Source organism: Littorina saxatilis, linkage group LG10 (genome assembly GCF_037325665.1).
Source record: "Littorina saxatilis isolate snail1 linkage group LG10, US_GU_Lsax_2.0, whole genome shotgun sequence".
NCBI lineage: Eukaryota > Metazoa > Mollusca > Gastropoda > Littorinimorpha > Littorinidae > Littorina > Littorina saxatilis.
The window spans coordinates 37534360-37541348 of record NC_090254.1 but is presented as its reverse complement, the minus strand read 5'-3'; the positions used below and the strand labels follow the sequence as shown (position 1 = coordinate 37541348).

At 40.6% G+C, this 6989-nt stretch overlaps 1 long non-coding RNA gene across 1 annotated transcript in view; it reads right to left on the bottom strand.

Annotated features, from left to right (window-relative positions):
- Window positions 1-376: 376 nt before the first annotated feature.
- LOC138978742 (uncharacterized) overlaps window positions 377-6989 on the bottom strand; it is an 8299-nt gene continuing 1686 nt past the window's right edge. The window contains exons 2-5 of the long non-coding RNA XR_011459788.1: window positions 6270-6338; window positions 5083-5177; window positions 2687-2857; window positions 377-2145 (exon numbers count right to left, since the gene is read on the bottom strand). This is a non-coding gene — a long non-coding RNA (uncharacterized lncRNA). The remainder of the gene's footprint in view (window positions 2146-2686; window positions 2858-5082; window positions 5178-6269; window positions 6339-6989) is intronic.

The window sequence follows — 6989 nt, the reverse complement described above, 5'->3', positions numbered from 1 at the left end:
CGGAATCTTATAACAAAGCTAAAACATTTACCACTGAAGCAAAACCATCTCTGAACAATTCAAAATTGTCACACGTACTAGTTTTACATTTTAAGGATCTTGCCAAGTGCATATCTTTTTATTGTGAAAAATTTGTATTGCAAACAAAAGAAAACACAATGTCTTGTGATCTGTAAATGTTCTTGATACTTAATACATTACAGGGAACCTTATAAATTGTTCAAGTGAAGTACTGTACAGCCTATTTAGCTTGTTCATTTTCTCCCTTTAAGGTAATTTTGTCTCAACAATCATGTTATCTGCTACAAGTCTATAAACTGCTGTAAACCTTTCTGCCTCTTAACCTTCGCCGGCACTCGTGGGTCCGTGCGGACCCAGAAGGGTGTTTGATTGCAAATATCTCTTAAACTAGTTGGAATTTTTTAATGAGCTTTTAAAAATGCCTCAGACACCTAACAAGCTATCATCTCCTAAAAGCTCATTAAATTTCAGTGATAATTAATTGATTAATTAATGGTCAAATTTAGACTACACACGGAAGCATTCGTGGGGACGTGCGGACCCATACTTCTCAAAGAAGAAAAAGCGTGTATACCCTTCCGAGGCACTCGTGGGTCCGTGCGGACCCAGAAGGGTGTTTGATTGCAAATGAGACAGTGACAAAAGGTCAGGTGTCATGTCTACTGTCCCGAATGACACACGATTGCTGACATTTCACCATTGCCAAAAGAATAAACAAATAAGAAATAGGTAGAAAATGAATGTGAAAACTGACTTTGATTGTTGATCAGTATTTTCTATACCACTAACAAATAATCTACTTACACATAGCTGTTTGGCAAATGTATGTTGCATGGGACACACTGACATGAAAGTGGAAGATGTTTTTCCCTCTAGAGAAACTACATATCAAGTTACACTTTTTGTGCTCTTCCATTCCAGTTGGCAATCAATTGTTAACGCATGTTATTAGAAAAAATAGAACGAAAACAGATTAGATAGAATGAAAAATGTACTGGTGATGTCATTTGGGACATACTGACATGAAAACGTCACCTTTTGTCATTGTCTCAAATATCTCTTAAACGAGTTGGAATTTTTTAATGAGCTTTTAGAAATGCCTCAGACACCTACAAAGCTTTCATCTCCTAAAAGCTCATTAAATTTCAGTGATAATTAATTAATTAATTAATTAATGGTCAAATTTAGACTACACACGGAAGCATTCGTGGGGACGTGCGGACCCATACTTCTCAAAGAAGGAAAAGCGTGTATACCCTTCCGAGGCACTCGTGGGTCCATGCGGACCCATACTTCTCAAAGAAGGACAATTGTGCAAACCCTTCCGTGGCACTCGTGGGGCCATGCAGACCCATAATATTTTACCAAATACCGTGTGTAGTCTAAATTTGACCATTAATTAATTAATTAATTATCACTGAAATTTAATGAGCTTTTAGGAGATGATAGCTTTTTAGGTGTCTGAGGCATTTCTAAAAGCTCATTAAAAAATTCCAACTCGTTTAAGAGATATTTGCATCAAACACCCTTCTGTGTCCGCACGGACCCACGAGTGCCACGGAAGGATATGCATATTTTTCTTTCTTTGAGAAGCATGGGTCTGCACGGCCCCACGAATGCCGCGGAAGGATATGCACATTTTTCCTTCTTTGAGAAGCATGGGTCCGCACGGCCCCACGAATGCGTCCGTGTGTAGTCGATAACGAGTGCCGGCGAAGGTTAAAGTAGATTCATGCCCTTCTGTGTGGGCACCTTCTTCTTCTTCCTCTTCAGTGTTTGCATTTGGATGTGTGCTCTCTGGCCAAGTCTTGTTGCACAGGGGTGGCAAGGAAAGGCAACCCTCTCAGAACGTGTTGCAGAGTCTGTTCTTCCTACCCTAGCCACAGTCCGCTGTAGGTGCAAAACCTATCCTTTTGAGGTGTACCTTCAGACAGCAGTGTCCTGTGCGAAGGCGGAAGATGGCTCTCTGTTCTGTGTGAGTAAAATGGGGATATAGTCTTGAATGAGCTGGTATCTGTCTGTCTTTTTTTTTGTTGATATAGACATCAAAGAAGCTCCAGCACCAGCCAAGTGTTGACTGTTTTCTTTATGCGTAACCTAGTCCTGGCAGCAGCTGTTGTCCATCTGTAAACAAGCAAGATCATTATTATAATATATTGATGGTGTATATGTTTTACCAGAAAGACGAGTAAAATACCACTTAATTTTTGTTTTAGTAATGAGGCATACATGCAGTTGAACGATCATATCTTGTGATATCTGCCCTCTGAAAAAAACCTACTATTCAAAATGTACTTTTACATCTTGTTTTTTTAACTTAGGCTTTTGAAGATCCACATTTACCACCCAAAAGGAGCCTGGCGATACTGGCATGCTTTAATTAAGATGACGTGTTACTCAGAAATAGTGCTTTTAGTTATGCGCTATAGAAATCTCCTTAATAAATAAATAAATACTGGTGGTGGTTCACTGCAAAGCATAACCTGATATGATTTCTTCATAGTTTTTTTTTACCTGGGTTCATGCTCAGTTGCTTGAAAATTGACTTGTCAGAGGTTCTTCTTCAGCCTTACACCCACATGCAAGAGAACTTGTACCAGATAATGAAATAAGTGAACTTTGAAGTGCATTCATAATTAAAGCCCAATCATGTGGTTTAACCTACCTAGTCTTGAAAAGCCTGTCCGAGGAAACAGAACAAGCACCCTTCCGCAGACCTTCCTAACTGGAGAGTCTTGGTTGTAACCGCACACTTTCTGAAGTAGTCCATAAGCAGTTCCATGTGCCTATGTTTTCACTGGAACCAGCTCCTTTGTGTACCTGTGATCTGGATGAGCTGCAACACATAAAACTTTCATATGAACACTATGTCATAAGTACACCAGTTAGCATACATCAAACACCGAGGAGCATCACAAGATATGTTCTAAGGAGGTAACAACTATTGTCACAAAGTGTTTATGATACAGCCACAGGCACATGGCACTGAGTGGTCAATTGGTGAGGGGGGTGGGGGGGGGGGGAGGGGCAGAAGTTCTGCTCAGTCTTGTCTACTGATACAACACTTTGTGGTGGTGTAAGGCAGGGAATCACACCCCAACCACTGGCCCCGCCCACCTGGTGTCGAGTGCCTGAGGATACATCAGTCCCAGTCATGGCTGGCCCCCGGTTTGACCAGACAACTGCCATGTATGGGTACATTTACTTTACAGTACAGATTAGTTTTCAATAGCAATGACATCATGGACGCACACCTGCCCAACACTGACACTGACAGCAAAATCAGCGACCAAACGTGATAAAGAGTAACTAATCGTCACAAACATCAAAATGCTTTGCATTAATTTTCTTGAAGAGGTCATTCTTAACCAGATAATCATTTATAGGCAATTGAAGATTATTATTCCACCTACAGGCTATCACTCCTATGGCTGTTACTTGTAACACATTTCATTTCTTAAAATATGTTTTGTAAAGTACATAGATTTCACTAAAAGGCACATTCCTTCTCATGAAAACAATTTGGCTCACCGTCTCAGATCTGGTAGGGCTTTAAAATGGGATAAGACATGATCTCCAGGGGTCGACACTAACTTATTTGGCCTGGGGCCACACTGGCCCCAGAGATGGAAATTGCTGGGGCGGAAAAAAAAATCTGGGGCCCACTCTCAGTATTCACGTGCGGCAATGCATTGTCTGTTTTTCTTCATCGTACTGAAGCCAGGGAAATTCTTTCAACCATTTGACATTGAAATTACGACAGCGCTTCGCGCTTTTGGCTGCATCGGTCTCCTTTTTTCGTTTCTCTCCACCCTGTTCTTCATCTTCATTTGACCATGTCTTTTTACACCAGGGATGTGTCGCCACATTTTGCGTTTGGCATTTGAAGGCGATACTTATCTCTCACGCTAAAGAGCGCAATCTGGGAGTTATTTCCCTTACGACATTGTCCTTCGACGATTTGAATGTGTTTTTTTCTTGACTGCGGCATTGATCGTAAAGCAAATTTCAGTGACGACTTTGACTGGCGATTTTTAGTGATTGGCTCTGCTGGCATTAGAATTTTCGGTTTGTCATTGTTGGAATTTATCCTGGGGCGGAGTGGGCCCCAAGCTTCGGCAATATTTGGGGTGGAACACAAAACTCCGCCCCCGCTAGTGTCGAACCCTGATCTCTTAACTTGTTCACATACCCCAAAAAGTGCGATTGTGTTATGAATAAATGCTGTAAAAGCTACCTGTACTAGTTCATTAAAAAAACAAATCACAAAATGTCACTTCACCACAGCATGCAAACAGTGTGTTTATTTCTGGTATGTGTCTAAAGGCGGAGACAGACGCACAACACAAAACCCTGTTTTCGACAAAAACACCATCTCAAAACGTCGGGGAAACACATGTTTTTAAAGAGGGGATGTCACTTGCGAAACACACAGATGAAGCGCGGTGCGTGTTTTCACAGAAATATCGGTCAGTGTCAGCTTGACCCGTCCAGCTATCGCCCTGTGTTTGAGTTTGTAAACAACACGGCTGGCAGTGCCCACTGATACGGTCAGTGTCCACTGATACGGTCAGTGTCCACTGATACGGTCAGTGTCAGCTTGACCCGTTCAGCTACCGCGCTGTGTTTGGGTTTGTAAACAACACGGCTGGCAGCGCCCACTGATATTATTGCCTCTCTTCAATCGTGACAGGATCCATAGACTCTAGTTAGGATTCATGGGTCCGATACTACCCTGAATCGGTACCACATCTGAGTCTGCCATTTTTTTCTATCTCCGTGGTGCCGGAAACCGAGTCACTTGAGTTGATCGTCCGCGTTCATTGGCTGACTACCAAAACGTGTTTTTAGATTTTAGAGCATGCTCTAAAACCCAAAACACGAAACAGTGTTTTCTGAAACGCGTTTTGGGGGATGTCACATGGGAAACACGCTGTTTTGTGTTTGTTTTGAAAGGAAACACTGTTTTGTGTTGTGCATCTGACATGGCCTTAACACAGACACACACACACACCATACACACATACACCAAAGCAACACAAAAGCCGAAAACATGCCTACCATCTAAATGAGGATATCCAGTTCCAACTGTCTTCTGCCACTATAACACTGCCAGAGACACCATGGTGTAGAAAGTCAGTTTAAAGAGAGACTACCTGGAAGAAAAATATATATACTATAATAATAATAAAACACCCAGTGCAATAGACATACTTTCTCGTTAAAGGCTTACTTTACTATGTAAAAACATTTTGCTTCACAATCACAGTCTCAGATCTTGTCAGGCTTTTACTTGGGATAAGATCATCCCTCTACTTGGACGCATACCAACATAGATCAGCTTGAATGTTTGTGAAAATATCCCATATTTTGAGTTAACTCACCACAGCAAGCAGTCACTGAATATATATTTTATTTTTTAGTATGTGGCCAAGATGAGGGATTCCATGTTAAAGCATAGCCATATAATATCTGAGACAGTGACCCACACTATAGTGACAAGGCAAGTGTGCCTTTAAATTGTAAACTGTTATATATGTGCATTTTGACTTCTTCATAAATTATAACCCTGATGCAGGCAGTCATCAGTAGTGGTTTAGTACCTAGAATGAGAAAAGAATGAACTTGCAAGAAAGAAACTGAGTCAAAATCAAAATACCCTTTAAATTACAAACTAGAATCCACGGGGCAGACAGGGTTTGAGGTTAGAAAGCTCTGAAAATAACTCTGCTATCTGAAATTGACTAATAGTATTAACTTATAACGTCATACATGATACAAACAAATGAACTAAGGCTTTTGAAGATCCATATCCAATCCTGCTACACAAAGGCACAAGCAGAGGTTGAAATTGCCAGGGTCATTTTCCATCCCCATGTAGCCTGGATTTAATTACTGGCATGTTTTTTTTTTAAAGAGGTGTGTCACTCAGAATGACTGGAGATGGTTCATTCAATGCAGAGCATAATATACCATTGATTTCTTCATGCCATCTGATTTGCCGGTGAATTCACAGGGCGAGAACAATTCAAGACTGGCCTCAACATTTTATGCTGACTGTAAATTGTAATTATATAATATATCCACCCTAGCTAACTGGTACACTAATCACTTGCTCTGGCGGACTTCTTTTTCCAACATCATAAATCTGTTATTTGTACTTTAGCCTTTTGTGGTAAAATATTCTCATTACCAGTTGCACTCACAATCTATTGCTAGTGTATTTTGGAAATGATCAAAAGCCTTACTTGTGTTCTATAACAGCACCATGTCACTGTTGCGGGAAGAATGAGGCAGGGCTTGGTAATAACTGAGACCTGCAAGTAAACAAAACATATTTAGAATCTCATCATGTGTTATTTTGTTATATCTATGTCATGAGGTCTTACATTGCAATAACAAACACACGCATAACTTAACTTAGCAATGTGTTCTAATAAGAGTAATTGTTTAATGAATTAACGCTGAAGAAGCTACTAGTTGCTTAAACAAATTCATAGCAAAATGTCACTTGATCACCACATCAAGCACACTGTATGTTCATTTCTGGTATGTATGCAAGTGGAGGGATGATCTTGTTCCATGTAAAATCCTAGCTCAGCTGATCTCTCTCAACTTGGATTCATACCACACATTAGGAGCCTGGCTGTTTCTGTTCAGTGGGCATTTCTCCATTTCGGCATTTGTTTTATTTGAATGCATTTCTTAAAAAGAACACTTCCTCTGCACAGCAAGCAGTCAGGATGTTATATGAAGTCTTATATCGCGCGCGTATCTCCAGACTCGGACTCAAGGCGCAGGGATTTATTTATGCCGTGTGAGATGGAATTTTTTTTACACAATACATCACGCATTCACATCGACCAGCAGATCGCAGCCATTTCGGCGCATATCCTACTTTTTACGGCCTATTATTCCAAGTCACACGGGTATTTTGGTTGGTCATTTTTATCTTTGCCTTAATACAA